This window comes from Rattus norvegicus, chromosome 11 (assembly GCF_021556685.1).
Source record: "Rattus norvegicus strain SHRSP/BbbUtx chromosome 11, alternate assembly SHRSP_T2T, whole genome shotgun sequence".
NCBI lineage: Eukaryota > Metazoa > Chordata > Mammalia > Rodentia > Muridae > Rattus > Rattus norvegicus.
Genome location: NC_141544.1, coordinates 28,330,239 through 28,338,462, shown reverse-complemented (window position 1 = coordinate 28,338,462; position 8,224 = coordinate 28,330,239).

The window sequence follows — 8,224 nt, the reverse complement described above, 5'->3', positions numbered from 1 at the left end:
TCAAGTGGAGGGATGGGGTTGCCATCCTACAGTCAAAAACTCTGACACAGAACTGGTCTTGTCTGAAAGAACTGTAGGGACAAAAGTGGGAAACAGCCTGAGGAAAAGGGGGTCCATCGACAGGTCTAAATTGGGATCCAGCTCAAATGGAGGCCCCAAGAACTGATATTCTTACTGATGCTATGGTGTGCTCACAAGGAGGGGCCTATCATGACTGCCCTCTGAACGACTCAACGAACAGCTGAAAGAGTCAGACGCAGATATTTACACCCAACTACTGGACGAAGGCTGCTGACCCCTGTGGTTGAATTAGGGAAAAGCTGGAAGAAGCTAAGAAGGAGGGTAGGAGGACCAGCAGTCTCAATTTAACCCGAACCCCCGAGATCTCTCAGGCACTGGATCACCAACTGGCAGCATACAGCAGCTGAGATGAGGCCCCCAACACATATACAGCAGAGGACTGCTGGGTCTGAGTTCAGTCAGAGAAGACGCAGCTAACCCTTAGGGAGAGGGGAGGTCTGGCGGGGTGAGGGTGAGGGTGGGGCCATTCTCTTGAAGACAGGGGAAGGAGGTATGGGATGAGGGTCAGTCAGGGGGGGACTGGGAGGAGAATAAATTCTGGAGTGTAAAAAATATTAAAAAAGGAGGAGGAGGAGGAGGAGGAGGAGGAGGAGGAGGAAGAGGAGGAGGAAAGACCACAGAGATTTTTTTCCTTCCACTGTAGAACAACAGACGAGCTGTATAAATTTATAGCAAGATGACAGCTGCCAGCAAGCCAAGTGGAAAGACCTCTGAATGAAGCCTAAGCAAGCCGGCACCTTAATTTTGGGTAGTTTCCAGAACTATGAGAACTAATTTCTTATGGTTTAAGCCATCTGATTTAGGTTACTTCTTAAATGAAAGTCCAAATCAACCAATGCAATAATTTTTGTATGGTTTATTTGTGCTTGCTTCAGATTTTAGGAGATGCAGATACATTTTATCATCATTCTGATTGATATTATTCAAACCCATTTCATCCTTCGCTCTAAATCTATTTTCCTATTTTCCTGAATTAAGAACTTCCTTTAATCCTTACCGTAGATTTTCATGTCTAAGAATGTCTTTGACTACTGCATTCTTTTTCTTTAAAGATTAACTTTGTCTTGATTTATGTGTACATGTGTGTATCTAGGTGAGTGCCTATCCAGACAAGAAAATGATATTGGACCTCCTTGGGCTTGAGTTATAGCAGTTGTAAACCACTTGATTCAAATACTGAGAACCAAACCTGAATCGTCTGTAGGAAACTTACACCATATTAACTGCTTCATAATCTCATCAGCATTTCCAATTTCTGGAAAATACATTTGTGAGTAATCTCTCTCTCTCTCTCTCTCTCTCTCTCTCTCTCTCTCTCTCTCTCTCTCTCTCTCTTCTCCTCTCCTCTTCCTTTCACTTTTCCTTCCTCTGCCCCTTCCTCCTCCTCTTTATCCTCTTGTTACTCTTCACCTTACTTTCTTTTCATTAAGCAGTTGAAAAATCTCGGGCTCATTCCTGGTCAACTTGTTTTTGGATGAGAAAGTAATCACTTTGCCAGTTGAGCAGAAAGTAATGTTTTCCTTCTCCCTAGGTACTTTCAAGGTGTGTGTGTGTGTGTGTGTGTGTGTGTGTGTGTGTGTGTGTGTGTGTGTGTGTGTTTATGTTTATCTTGAAGAAGATTTCTTTAAAGCTTACTCTAATTGGGGTTTGCTCAATATTTTGAATTATAAGACATATAGTTCACCAAATTCAGAAAATATCTACCAATTATTTCCTCATGTACTATATGTTTTTGCACATTTTTTCTTGTCTCTTGAGAAATGTTGACATAAACATTGAATCTTTCCTTGTTGGTCTAAGAATCTCAGAATACCTGGATACATTAATACATTTTCTCTTACTTGTTTATTGGGCAATTGGTTGCTTTCTTTCAAATGTGTTGACTTTTCTCCTTTGTCATATTCATTCTACTATAACATTTTCTAAAGAATGTTTATTTAAATGAATGTGATTTGTTAATTCTGTAATTTACATTTTTGTCACATTTTATACTTTTCCCTCAATGTATTTGTCAATTCTATAATTTACAATTGTTTTTTGTTTTATACTTTTCCATCTCTGTCAAGGGTGTTGATAACTATTTTAGTAAGTATGGTAGGATATTTGTTAGAAATTTTCAATACATTGATAGTTATGTATGTTGTTATGTCTTCTTCTAGTTGTGATATTCTTGTTTTTTATTATGGAAAGTGATTATTATATGACAGATGTTTTAGTCACTAGTTTTAGGGTGCTTCAAGTGATTCTCTGCAATATCCTGCCTTTTTGTGTTGTCTCTAGTTAATTTTAATAATTTGTATATTTTAATTGATAAAGACAGTGTATTAACAAGTCTCACGCATAACAGGCACCTTTGAAGCACATGTACGTTGTGGAGTACACCGAGCTCCCTAGTAGAGCCCTACTGCTCACTTATTTCTCATAATGTAACAAGGAAGCTATGGAGAACAATGAATGGATGGCTCTACCATCACATTCCGTTCAGATATCGTCCTTTTTCGTTTGTAACTCTTCTTGAATATAACCTTTAATAAATTAGAAATCACCCCTTAGATTTTCTGTATACAATCCTATGATTTTATGCAATTACTGACTTTTAGTTAAATGTTAAAAATAGATCTGTGGGAGAAAATACAGAAAAAGTAATACACATTTTGTCATAATTTTCTTTGGGCCATGGATTCTATCTGATTCTTATGCTTATTGTCTGCACAGATTCATCACTATTACCTCTCTTATTAATAAGTGTTATTCAGCAAAGCACAGAGCAGCAGCTTGAGAATTAAACACAGTCAGCACAGCTGTGGTGAAGCACACCATTACCTCTTCATTTCATGTGCTGTTTCTGGGCTTCTGCAGTTATCTGGTCAACCTCAGAACTCCGTCCCTAGGCAGTTAAAAGGGAAGAAAAGGAAGCAACGTGTTCAAGTAAGAGCAAAAATGTTGGAGTAAGAAAAAAAATAAAGATAGAGTCATCATTTAAGAATGATGCTAAACTAGATATCTATAGGAGAATATAAATCTATGGTGATCTACTGATCTATCATCTATCTATTTATCTATCTATCTCCCAATCATCTGTTAATCTGACATCATCATCATCTATCAGTTGGTCTGCATCATCCATTTATCCTCTCTCTCTCTCTCTCTCTCTCTCTTTCTCTCTCTTTCTCAAGTTCATATGTCTCACTATGGTTAAAATACTCACTATTGCTCTGTAATACAGCTTGAGTTTATGCATGGTGATTCCCCCAGAAGTTCTTTTATTGTTGAGAATAGTTTTTGCTATCATTTTTTGTTATTCCAAATGAATTTGCAAATTACTCTTTCTAACTCTATGAAAAATTGAGTTGGAACTTTGATGGGGATTGCATTGAATCTGTAGGTTGCTTTAAGCAAGATGGCCATTTTTTATATTAATCCTGCGAATTTGTGAGCATGGGAAATTTTCCATCTTCTGAGATCTTCTTCAATTTCTTTCTTTAGAGACTTGATGTTCTTGTCATACAGATCTTTCTCTTGCTTGATTAGCATCACACCAAGGTGTTTTATATTATTTGTGACTATTGTGAAGGATGTTGTTTCCCTAAATGTTTTCTCTGCCTGTTTAGCCTTTGAGTAGAGGAAGGCTACTGATTTGAGTTAATTTTATATTCAACCACTTTGCTGAAATTGTGCATCAGGTTTAGGAGTTCTCTGGTGGAATTTTTGGAGTCACTTACGTATAGTATCATATCATTTGCAAATTGTGATATTTTGACTTCTTCCTTTCCAATTTCTATCCCTTTGACCTCCCTTTGTTGTCTAATTCCTCTTGCTAGGAATTCAAGTGCTATACAGAATAGGTAGGAAGAGAGTGGGCAGCCTTATCCAGTTGCTAGTTTTAGTGGGATTGCTTCAAAGTTTCTCTCCATTAAGTTTAATGTTAGCTACTGATTTGCTGTATATTGCTTTTACTATGTTTAGGTATGGGTGGGCCTTGAATTTCTGACCATTGCAAGACTTTTATCATGAAGGGGTGTTGAATTTTGTCAAATGCTTTCTTGGCATCTAATGAGATGATCATGTGTTCTTTTTTCCCCTTTGAGGTTGTTTATAGAGTGGGCTACAATGAGGGATTTCCATATATTGAACCATCCACCATCCCTGAATTCATCCCTGGGATGAAGCCTATTTGATCATGTTGGATGATCATTTTTGATTTGGCTTGGAAAAATTTTATTGAGAAACTCAAGAAGAAGACCAAAGTATGGATGCTTCAGTCCTTTTTAGAAGAGGGATCAAAATACTCATGGGAGGAAATATGGAGACAAATTGTGAAGCAGAGACTGAAGGAAAGGCCATCCAGTGACTGCCCCACCTGGGGATCCATTCTACATACAGTCACCAAACCCAGACAATATTGCTGAAGCCAAGAAATGCGTGCTGACAGGAGCCTGATATAGCTGTCTCCTGAGATGCTCTTCCAGACCCTGACAAATACAGAGGTTGATGCTTGCAGCCAACCATTGTACTGAAAAGTAGGTCCACAGTTAGAGAAAGGACTGAAGATACTGAAGGGGTTTGCAACCCCATAGGAAAAACAACAATATCAACCAACCAGACCCCCCAGAGCTCCCAGGGACTAAACTACCAACCAAAGACCACACATGGAGGGACCCCTGGCTCCAGCTGCATAGGATGAGCCTTGTTGGGCATCAATGAGAGGAGAGGCCCTTGGTACTATGAAGGCTTGATACCCCAGTGTAGGGGAGGTGGGAGCTAGTGGGTGTGTGTGTATGGGATTACCCTCATGGAAGCAGGGGGGATGGGATAGAGGTTTTCTGGAGGGGAAGCAGGGAAAAGGGATAACATTTGAAATGTAAATAAAGAAAATATTCAATAAAAGAAAAAAATCCACTCACTATGGAGGAAGTACAGACCTCCAAGTCAAAGGTAAAACAATGTCCTTCAGAAGAAACACCATCGTAGAATACCTTCAGACCTTACATTCAAAGTAGTTTTGAAAGAAGAACTTTGAATGAATAATTGTAAAAATTTGATAAATTAGACTATATTTACAATATATGTTCATCAAAAACACCATTTAGAGAATTAAAATCAATCTCCAGACTGGTAGAAAATATTTACAAATCAGTATTAGCAAAGTTGCAGCAGACAGAGAATTTAAATGGACAAGTGAGAAGGTGGTCAGGGCAGGTGATATACATATAAAAAATCACTTATAGGCCTTTTAGAAGAGTTAAGATCAAAAGCAGACAATATTCAGTATCTCAAGGTACTGCAGGAGGTACACGTCAGTGCAACTATTTTGAAAAATAGTTGCAATGTTGATTTCAGTTGAAAATACATATATTCTAAGACCCAAAATGTAAATAGTTATGGCAAATATACATATATTTATAAAAAATTCTACAAGGACATTTATAGTCACATTACTCACAGTAGACCAGATCTGGAAACTCCTCAATTCTCCACCAATTACAAGACAGATATTATATTATATTACAATCATATAGTGAAACATTGTATAGTAATATGAACGAGCAGATGACAACTACAGCCAAATATGGATACATCACAAGAACAGGGTATCAAATGAAAGAAGCCAGAGACAAAAAAGCATGTGCTATATACATGCTTTACATGCTATATATGTATTATATAATGTTTACATATTGGCAAACATCCCCTGCACTGCTACAAGTCTCCATAGCTTTTCTATTTTGAAGAGCGATGTAATTGAAACAGGAGGCAAGAATAGTGAGCTCTGGGACGTTTATTGTATTTGTTTTTATTTGTGGAGAATGTTGGTGATTTGAGAGCATCACATTTCTAGAGTCATCAAGACTACCTTTATTCTGAGTTATGTTTGCACATCAGTTATTGTTTAACAAAAGACTATTTCGCTCCACCCCTGCCATGCTGTGTCTTGTCAACAGCAAATAGGGTTTAACTTGTTGCCATCTGACACTCTCTGCCCTTTGGTTGGAGTGATTAACCTCCCTATAATTTAGTATAATTGACTGTAAGAAACTATCTGGGAATTTAGCAGTAGATAGCTAGATCTTAAGACTTTTTTTCTCTTTTATCCCTGTATATTGTATTACTTTGTGTTAAATATTTTCTAACGTTATTTTAATTCCTTTGTTTTTTTAATTTTTTTATCTTTATCAATTTGAGTATTTCTTATTTACATTTCGATTGTTATTCCTCTTCCCCATTTCCGGGCCAACATCCCCCTCACCCCCCTTCTATATGGGCTTCCCCTCCCCATCATCACCCTTCCCCCAACAATCACATTCACTGGGGGTTCAGTCTTGGCAGGACCAAGGGCTTCCCCTTCCACTGGTGCTCTTACTAGGCTATTCATTGCTACCTATGAGTTTGGAGCCCAGGGTCAGTCCATGTATAGTCTTTGGGTAGTGGTTTAGTCCCTGGAAGCTCTGATTGCTTGGCATTGTTGTTCATATGGGGTCTCAAGCCCCTTCAAGCTCTTTTTTTATTTGAATTATTTTTAGTAGTTTTTCTGAAGATTAACAGTATAATTTTCTAATTATTCAGATTAGAAAAGTGTCCTAATAGTTTCAACATTGAAAACTGTCCTCAAATAGGTCTGAATTTTCGTAGTATTATGATCAAATTAACCAACCCTTTATACACACTTTACACATTATACAATTCTACATTACCAGCCAGTTACATAGTACATTTTATTACTATCTCTTTATATAGTTATTTTAAATAAAATGAGGAGAGAGAAGATTTACACGCTCAAAAAACACAAGTCATCTTCTATATTTATCTATCATATTAATTTACTTTTACTAATGCTTTTTATTTCTTCATGTGATTCAAGTAACCATCTAGCATACCCTTTTTCAGCCTGAAGTACCCTGTTTACTATATATTGTACCAACAGTGGAAAATTACCAGTTTTTGCTTCTCTGAGTATGTCTTTCTATTAATACTTTAATTGGCTTTTGGGAATTCCTTACACTTTTTTTATTAATCATTCCATCCATTTACATCTCAAATGATATGCCACTCCCCAATTACCTCTCCACAAACCCCTTCTCCCCATCCCACAACCTCCCTCTCCTCCCTCCCCTTTGCCTCTATGAAGGTGCTCCCCTACCCTCCCACCTTTTCCCACCCTGCCTCTCCAGCATCCCTGTATACTGGGACATCAAACTTCCACAGGACTAAGGGCATTCCCCCTCCTATTGATGGCAGACAAGGCTCTCCTCTGCTACCTATGTATCTGGAGCCATGGATTCCTCCCTGTACACTCCTTGGTTGGTGGTCTAGTACATGGGAGTACTAGGTGGTTCGACAAGCTGATGATGCTGTTCTTCCTATAGGGTTGCAATCCCCCCTCAGCCTTAGTCCTTCTGCTAGCTCCCCCACCATGGTCCCTAAGCTCAGTCTGATGGTTGACTCCAAGCATCCACATCTGCATTGGTCAGTTGCTGGCTGAGCCTCCCAAGGAGCAGTCATACCAGGTTCCTGTCAGCAAGCACCTCTGGACCACAGCAACAGTGTTAGGTTTGGTGTTTGCAGACAGGATGGATCCCCAGGTGGGACAGTCCTTAGATGGCCCATGCTTCAGTCTCTGTCCTATTTTTGTCTCTGTTCTTCCTTTGGGCAGGAATGTGTGGCCTCATCCCAGGACCTGAGGCCGTGCTTCTCCACTGGAGGTGGTCTCTACAGGTTTTATCTTCCCTTCTTTGCTAAAATCATTCCTGTTGGATCCTAAGAGCCTCATTTCCCTGGCGTGTGGAATGTTCCAGTGGGTTCCCCAGTTCCTCATCCCCTCCTTGTTACATATTTTTATTCTATTTCCTGACCCCATGTACCTTTCTCCTGTCCCCTTTAGTACCTGATACTTCCTGTTATTTCCTCCCCTTCCTCTCTTCCTCCCAGGTTCCCTCTTCCTCCACTTTCTGCTGTCACCTTGTTCCCCCTCAGTGCAGGACTGAAGCATCCACACCCTGATCTTCCTTCCTCCTAAGCTCCATATGATCTGTGGGTTTTATCATGGGCATTGTGAGTTTTGGGCTAATATGCAGTGATCAGTGAGTACATACCATGTGTGTTCTTTTGTGTCTGGGTTACCTCACTCAGGATGATATTTTCTAGT